The sequence below is a fragment of the Euphorbia lathyris genome, chromosome 1 (assembly GCF_963576675.1).
Source record: "Euphorbia lathyris chromosome 1, ddEupLath1.1, whole genome shotgun sequence".
Taxonomy (NCBI): Eukaryota; Viridiplantae; Streptophyta; class Magnoliopsida; order Malpighiales; family Euphorbiaceae; genus Euphorbia; species Euphorbia lathyris.
The window spans coordinates 48239949-48248897 of NC_088910.1; the positions used below are offsets into that span (position 1 = coordinate 48239949).

Below are 8949 nucleotides of genomic sequence, written 5' to 3' on the forward strand. Positions count from 1 at the left end.
GTATAAAAATGTTAAGTTTATAAAAGTGTTGCAATATACGTTGCATATGTATTTGTGAAAACAAGTGTTGCATAAAAAAAAAAAAATTTGTTTTGTTGCATTCATTCGTTTGTATAAAATGATATATGTATATATCTCCTCCCACACTGAAATTGGACCATGTCCTCATTGGTGTAAAATTGAGATAAAACATTAAAAATAAAACATACGAAAATAAAAGAAAGATTAGCAAAGAAAAACATTCAACATAAAATTAAATTGGAATTGTACGAAACATAATAAATAGAAATGGACGAAACTGAAATTAAAACAATATAATAAGAAAATGAAAGATAAAACCTAAACATTCGGCGGGGAATCCGGAGGTGTTGGTGAAGTTTCCACATTTCGGCGATGGAAAAATGAAAGCATCCGATGCCGAGTCGATCTATGCTCACGCCTCAAAGTATTGAGGTGGTCATTCATCACCATGTTGTTCTCTACCAAATCATCAATTCTTAAATTCATTTGTCTATTATTTGCATTGATTTGGTTCAAAATACGCCTTAAATCCACCGGATCATCATCGCGAGTTGCTTGGGCTTGTGGTGCATCGTCCGCTCCTTCCTCCGCACCTCCTTCTTCGGTACCTACATTTTGGGAACTAGAAGTACCTCCACCCATAGTGCCACGAAGATGTGCAATACGGGAAGCATAAAAAATAAAAACGGGAGGAACCACAGAAACCAATAAATGAGCCCGCTCAAGAGCCGCAATGTCCAAAACCGGAACATACCGATGGTAGGTGGACATGTCATAAGTTGCCAATTCATCCCGTGCTCCCAAAACAATAGCGGTGATTAAATTACCGAGAGGGACTTGATTGGTATGAGCCCTCGAAGCACGATACAAATTGTCAAATATCATTCCAATGCTATCAACCTTTAAACCTTTGAATAAACAATCCCAAACAAACAAATCCCGGACTTGAATCTTCGAACTCTCAACACGACCAAATAGTGAAAAACTCAAATATTTTTGAAAGAAGAACACACAATTGTCCTTAATCAATTTGCTTGAAGTGTTTTTAGAGTCGAAAGAAGTTTGATCCGAAAGAGTTTGCCAAAAAGAGTTATTGTCGAAATCCTTAGGCTTATCATAAAAATCACTAGTAGGGAAACCAAACATATTCTCCATAGCCTCATAATCCATGGTATAGGTAGTACCATTATTCCTAAAAGAAATTTCCGTTTTCTTTTTGTTCATCTTCAAAGTAACCAAAAACTCAACCACATAATCTGTAATTTGGGGAAAACGCATAGAAGCAAAAGTTGCCCACCCCAAAGTCTCAATAAAAGTATCAATTTGAGTAGCGAAGTTCAACTTCCTTACCGAATCAAAGTCAAGAAACTGCATGTCCATGAACTTACGAGTGGCGTTTGAAAAATGCTTGAAGCGTCCAACTTCTTCCTCGGAATGAATATCGAAATAAGCCCCGCAACCAACACGAAGGCGATTAGCCTCGGTGACAGCCGGCTTGTGTCCAACACGCTTTGCTCTAGGCATGGTTATGGTGGTTAGGGTTAGAAAAATAAAAGATGAAAAGAGAAAAGCTTGAGGTTGAAGATGAAGTAGAAGTTGTATTGAGTCTTGAATTTGAAAGGTGTAGGTGATTGAAAAGGGTAATGAATAAATTGGGAAGAGTAAAAGTAAGGTATTGGGAAGAGGTTAGAGTAAGGGATTGGTTAAAATTGGAGGTGATGTGAGGTTTGTGTAAGTAATAGGGATATATAGGGTTGAATAGGAAGAGTAATAGTTAGATTAGGAATAGGAATAGGCTGAAAATAGGCAAAAATCCGGACTGATGAGTGCCTTAACCACGCGTGTCGCGACCGAGGACGCACATCCGCGGCCGTGGCACGCGTTTTTCAGAGAATTTTTCTCCGAATTTCTGTGTGCTGCTTGCTGAAGTTACCGAGAATCTGCCATTCTCGGTCGCGGATCAGCCCCTGGTCACCCAAATTCTGCAGATTAACTCCATTTTGTGTATTTCCTTGATAAATTTTATCCTGAACTCCTTGAAAATGTAATCTGTACTTAAAAACATAAGTGTAAAACATTAAATGATAAGGAAAACCAAAGGTTTATCCTTATTAATGGAAAAATAAACGTAAATGCTTTAATTAATGTATGTAAGTTAAGAATATTAAAGGTTTTGAACTAAAATTAATTGAAGCATTTATGTTTGTTCAATAATGTAAGTTAAATGAATCTTTATTTAAGGAATTAAAACTTAGTTATTAATTTTTAACTAGTCATGAATTTACTAAAGTTTCATTTAATAGATTCATTAGTGTAGAATAATGAAAATAATGATAGTTTAACCATATAATCAAAATCAGGATATAATGCAAAAGAGAAATTATTATTTATTGGAAATATGTACAACATATATACAAACAAAACAAACAAAGCTATGCTATAAATTCGTCCCTTTCAATCGGGATTTCCTTAGCCCTATAGCGGTCTATTTTCATCTGCACGAAAGCTTGACGTTCTGGTGCAGAAAGAAAATGTGGGCCTGATCGAAATACTCGTTTCACTAGACCTTCATATTCTAAAAATTCATAGTCTAGCGTCGAAAAAGATTCAGCATCACTCCAAGGAACAGAAATACTTCCCTTGGTCCCTAGAATTATTCCACATATGATATTCCCGAATCCAACCTTCTTAGCCTTGGATCTAGACGCGGCAACAAGACCCTCCATCAGAATCTTTGAAAAATCAACCATGTTGCTTTGAAATATATCTCCAAGAACATAAAGATCAGTGTCTTTGACCACACTACTGAATGTGCGACCGAACAGACTGTGACTCAGAAATTTATGCAAATACAGCATAGAGTTGGAGTGAAAAGACTGATTATAGGCAAGTTTAGGATTGAAATGCCAGAATCCGGTGAGCATTCTCCAAATATCAGTGGATGTCATGTCTCTTCCAGGATGACATTTGATAGTATCCTTTAAGGGAAAACCAAACCAAGCATGCAATTCAGGATATCCAAAAGTAAAGGTTTTGCCATCCCGACGAAAGCTAAGACGCACCCGACGCTTGTTAACAAAACGAACCGTACAGAAGAATTCGAATATCCAGTCTCCAATTATAGGAAACTTCATATCAACGAATTTGGTCCATCCTAAACGTTCCATATAGCGACTCATATCGTCTCTAATTCCTAGTTGATCGTTAAGAAAGTCATCCATGTATAACATTCCTACAAAGAATGTATATCGATGCCTCAAGAAGCGCCTTCCCTCATCATGATTGAAGATAGGAAAGTTACATCCATAGCGCTCTGATATGTCAGTATGTTTATTGCGTGAAGCAACAACTTTCTTAGATGGTGTGTTGTTAGAAGTCATGGTGTTTGGAATGAGTAAGGAAGCAAAAGGTTCTGAACTTAGTTTCTGGTTTGATGAATTGTAAGAATATCAGAGAATTGTTCTGACAGAGATGAAAAGAATGTAACAGAAAACTAAACCTCTAGAACCTATTTATAAAATCCTAGGATGAAAAGAGGTGTTTGTTTTGAAGTGAAAAGGCATAAAATCAGACCTCTTAAAAATGAAGAAACTCAATTTTTCGTTTCTGAAAAGTTGTGTCTGCTGGAAGATGAAGAACACAGGTCTGATTTCTGCAGAAATTCACCGTGTCGCGACCGAGGATTCTGAGCCGTGGTCGCGACACGCTGATTTCCTTGCGGAAATCAGGCGTCAAAACCTCTATTTTCTGATCCTCTACCGAGAATCCCTATCCTCGGTAAGTTCAGAATTTTCCCGTCTATTTGAAAATCAATTGAAATCAGAATTCTCAACTGAGAATCCCAAATCCTATGTAAGTTCAGAACTTCCCTAGCTAACTAGAAATACCCAAATTCTCAACTAAGAATTTTAAATTCTCTATAAGTTCAGAAAATTCCTTATCTTTTTAAGAATTCTAAATATGTGAATTCTCAACTGAGAATTCCAAAATCTCAACTGAGAATCACTAAATTTCTTCTAACTCACATTAAATCCCTAAAATTTAATTAAAATCACGACTTGAATATATTTTTTATGTATCTAAAATTTTAACATAAAGTGATATAATTTAAAACAAAATAAAATAAATAAAAATAAATAAATAAAATAAACTATGTGTAGAAAAACGAAATGATTTATATGTCAGGTAATCTTGTTACGAAATCAGTTCCTATTTCAGAAATATTTTCGTAATAAATTTTACATCGATTACCATTAACTTTGAAACGATTGCCGTTAGTTTCCTCAAGTTCTAAAGAACCATAGTCGAATGTTTTGACGACTAAATACGGTCCTGTCCATCTGGACTTAAGTTTTCCTGGAAATATACGAAGCCGTGAATTAAATAACAGTACCTTATCTCCAACATTAAAGTGTTTGACTTTGATCTTGGCATCGTGCCATTTTTTCACTCTTTCTTTATAAATCCTCGCATTTTCATACGATAGATGACGTAACTCATCTAACTCATTTAAATTGAGCAAACGTTTCTTTCCTGCTTGTTGTAAATCAAAATTAAGTTTTCTAATAGCCCAATAGGCTTTATGTTCTAATTCGACTGGCAAATGACATGCCTTTCCATACACCAAACGGTATGGAGTCATTCCTATTGGTGATTTAAATGCAGTACGGTATGCCCATAGCGCATTATTGAGTTTTTGTGACCAATCTTTTCTTGATGATGAAACAGTTTTCTCTAGAATCCATTTGAGTTCTCTATTTGAGATCTCCGCCTGACCATTTGACTGAGGATGGTATGGCGTTGACACGCGGTGGCGTACTCCATACCTTTTCATAAGTATATCAAAATTTCGATTCATGAAATGGGTACCGCCATCACTAACAACGACTCTAGGACAACCAAATCTACAAAATATATCGTCAAGAAAATTAACAACTACTTTAGAATCATTCGTAGGGGTTGCAATTGCTTCAACCCACTTCGAAACATAATCAACGGCTACTAATATGTAAGTTTTACCATTGGAAGGCGGAAAAGGTCCCATGAAATCTATTCCCCACATGTCGAAGATTTCAACTTCCAATATGTTTGTGAGGGGCATCTCATCTTTCCTTCTTAAATTTCCTGTTCTTTGGCATTTATCACAACGAGTGATAAATGAACCAACGTCTTTAAACATCGTAGGCCAAAAGAAACCACATTCAAATATTCTAGCTACCGTTTTATTAACTCCATTATGTCCTCCGTATGAGCTGGAATGACATTCCGATATTATAGATTCATATTCATTTTCTCCAACGCATCTCCTAATTATCCCGTCACCACATGATTTGAATAAAAAGGGATCTTCCCAAAAATACTGTTTAATGTCGAAGAAAAATTTCCTCCTTTGTTGGAAAGATAATCCTTCCGGAACAATATCGGTTTCAAGATAATTAGCAATATCTGCATACCATGGTGACATGACACTTTCTACTTGATAGAGATGTTCATCGGGGAAATCATCTCGTTTACCGATAGTTTCACCTATAGGACCGTTTTCATCTTCTAGTCTTGATAGATGATCGGCGACAAGGTTTTCTACTCCCTTTTTGTCTTTAATTTCTATATCAAATTCTTGTAACAACAAAACCTATCTAATCAGACGCGGTTTTGCATCTTTCTTAGCAAATAGATAACGTAAAGCTGCGTGATCTGTATAAATAATAACTTTAGATCCTAACAAGTATGACCTAAACTTATCACATGCAAATACTACAGCTAACATCTCTTTTTCTGTTGTTGTGTAATTTAACTGTGCACCGGACAATGTGTGACTTGCATAATATATAACATGTAATCTTTTATCCTTTCTTTGACCTAAAACACATCCTACAGCTAGGTCACTTGCATCACACATGATTTTAAAAGGCAAATCCCAATCAGGTTTAGCAATTATGGGTGCACTGACTAAGGCTGTTTTCAATGTTTCGAAAGCTTTAATGCAATCTTCATTAAAATCGAAGGTTGAATCCTTAATAAGCAAATTAGTAAGTGGTTTGGAAATCACAGAAAGTTTTTTATAAATCGTCTGTAAAAACCTGCATGTCCTAGAAATGATCTTACTCCCTTGACAGTTGTTGGTGGGGGTAATTTTTCTATTATTGAAGTTTTTGCTCTATCCACTTCTAATCCTTTTTCAGATATTTTATGACCTAAAACAATTCCTTCATCAACCATGAAATGACATTTTTCCCAATTTAATACTAAATTCGTTTCTTCGCATCTAGAAAGAACTTTATCTAAGTTTTTTAAACATGCATCAAAAGAATCTCCATAAACTGAAAAATCATCCATAAATACTTCCATGATATCTTCAATGAAATCATTAAAAATTGCAGTCATACAACGTTGAAAAGTTGCTGGTGCATTACATAGACCAAAAGGCATTCTCCTATATGCAAATGTTCCATAAGGACATATGAAGGTTGTTTTATCTTGGTCATCCGGGTAAATATATATTTGAAAGAATCCGGAATAACCATCAAGAAAACAATAAAATGCATGACCGGCTATCCTTTCGATCATTTGATCAATGAAAGGTAAAGGAAAATGATCTTTCCTAGTTGCCTTATTTAGGTTCCTATAATCTATACAAACCCTCCAACCAGTGGTGGTTCGCGTAGGTATTAATTCACCTTCATCATTCCTTACTACAGTTATGCCTCCCTTTTTGGGTACACAATGGATTGGACTAACCCATTCACTATCCGAAATAGGATAAATGATTCCATTGTCTAAAAGTTTAGTAATCTCATTTTTGACTACTTCTTTCATATTCGGATTTAAACGTCTTTGTCTATCCGCTTTAGGTGGCTTATCTTCTTCTAAGTGAATCCTATGCATTACAATACTAGGATTAATTCCTTTTAAATCTGAAATCTGCCATCCCATACTTCCTATTCTATTTCTAACAACTTCTTTCAATTTTTCTTCTTGATTTTCTGTTAATTTGTTAGAGATGATTATAGGTAGAGTATCACTTCCGCCTAGGAAAGTGTATCTCAGATGGTTTGGTAATTCTTTAAGTTCTAATTTAGGTGGAACTACTACTGAAGGCGAAACTGGTCCATCTTCTCGAATCAAAGGCTCTGGGTCCTTATCTTCTAATTCTTCACCCATTATAGGTTCTATTATTTCTTCTCTTTGAACAATGTCATTAACACATTCTTCAACTAAATCAAGTTTCATACAGGCGAAATCCTCCATAGGATATTTCATTGCTTGATTCATATCGAACTCGATCTTATCGTCACCTATTCTTAAAACTACTTTTCCTTCCGACACATCAACTAGAGCACGTCCCGTGTTCATGAACGGTCTACCAAAGATTAGCGGACAATTAGCATCATAAGCAAAATCTAAGATAACAAAATCAGTAGGAAAAATAAACTTGTCAACTTTTACTAAAACGTCCTCAATTATACCATATGGTCTTTTAGTGGATTGATCCGCTAATTGCAAAACCATATTGGTACGTTTGATGTCTTCTTCTAAACCTAATTTTTCAAAAATAGACAATGACATCAAGTTTATACTAGCTCCTAAATCACAAAGACAACTTGGGAATTCCATATTTCCCAATTTACACGGAATGGTAAAGCATCCGGGATCTTTGAGTTTAGTAGGTAATTTGCTTGATACTATCGAACTACAATCTTCAGTAAGTGAAATGGATGAAATTCCTTCCCAACTAATCTTTTTTGAAATTAAATCTTTCAAGAATTTTCCATAGTTAGGAATTTGCTTAATTGCATCCATGAATGTTAAATTTATATGCAAATTTTTAAGTTTATCTAAAAATGATAAAAGTTGTTTATCATGGTCCTTATTTCGGACCTTGTGTGGAAAAGGTGGCTTTGGTACAAAAGGTTTCGTACTAGAGTCAATTGGTGTATCTTTTTGTTTTAATGTATCTTCTTTGGATTTTAGTAAATCATTTCCAGGTAAAGTTGAATTTCCGGGCATTTCCGGACCTAAGTAGTTTTTCCCTGAGCGAAGAGTGATAGCCTTAACATGCTCTTTCGGATTTTCTTCCGTTTGGCTGGGAAGACTTCCCTCTTTGCGGGATGGAATTGATTTAGCAAGTTGTCCAATTTGAACCTCCAAATTATGGATGCTAGATGATTGGTTTTTCATAAGTTGATCGAATTTACTTTCGATCCGTTTAAAACCATCGTCTTGATTACTTACCTTTCCATTCATAGCATCTATAAATTTGTCGATTTTTGAAGATAAAGTGCTAATCGTATCTCTTGTTTGATTTTGATAATTATTTACACGATATTGATTAGCATTTGCATTATTATTATTATTACTATCTTTCCAGTTAAAGTTAGGATGATTTCTCCATCCAGGATTATAAGAATTAGAATAAGGATTAGTAGTTTGGTTTTGTCCTTGGACAAAATTTACCTGTTCTATCTCATTCATACCTTCGTAATCAATGTCTGTCTGGATCGGATTACCATTAGGATCGCACGGTGCCATAAACCTATCAACTTTGTGCGATAAGGCAGAAAATTGGGCTTGTAACATCGCAACTGGATCAAGATTCATTATACCTTTAACCGATGATGTACCTGAGGATGATGGTTTCACCATTGGTATATGTCCACGCTCTGCGGGCCACATACTGCTGTTGATTGCCATTTCCTCCAAAAGTTCTCTTGCTTGGACGGACGTCTTCTTCATAAATAACCCTCCAGACATAGCATCTAATGAACCTCTAGTCGTAGGATTTAATCCATTATAGAATGTCTGCATTAAAAGTGCATCTGGCAATTGGTGGTGTGGGCATAAACGTTGAAGTTCTTTAAAACGTTCCCAAGCTTCATAAAGAGTTTCATTATCATTTTGGGTAAAAGATGTCAATTCTTTGATGACTCT

At 35.4% G+C, this 8949-nt stretch overlaps 1 non-coding gene across 1 annotated transcript; it reads left to right on the forward strand.

The window, feature by feature from the left end:
• The first annotated feature begins 8842 nt into the window (after positions 1-8842).
• Positions 8843-8949, forward strand: LOC136216104 (small nucleolar RNA R71). The gene has a single exon (XR_010683096.1). It is a non-coding gene; the product is annotated as a small nucleolar RNA R71 (small nucleolar RNA).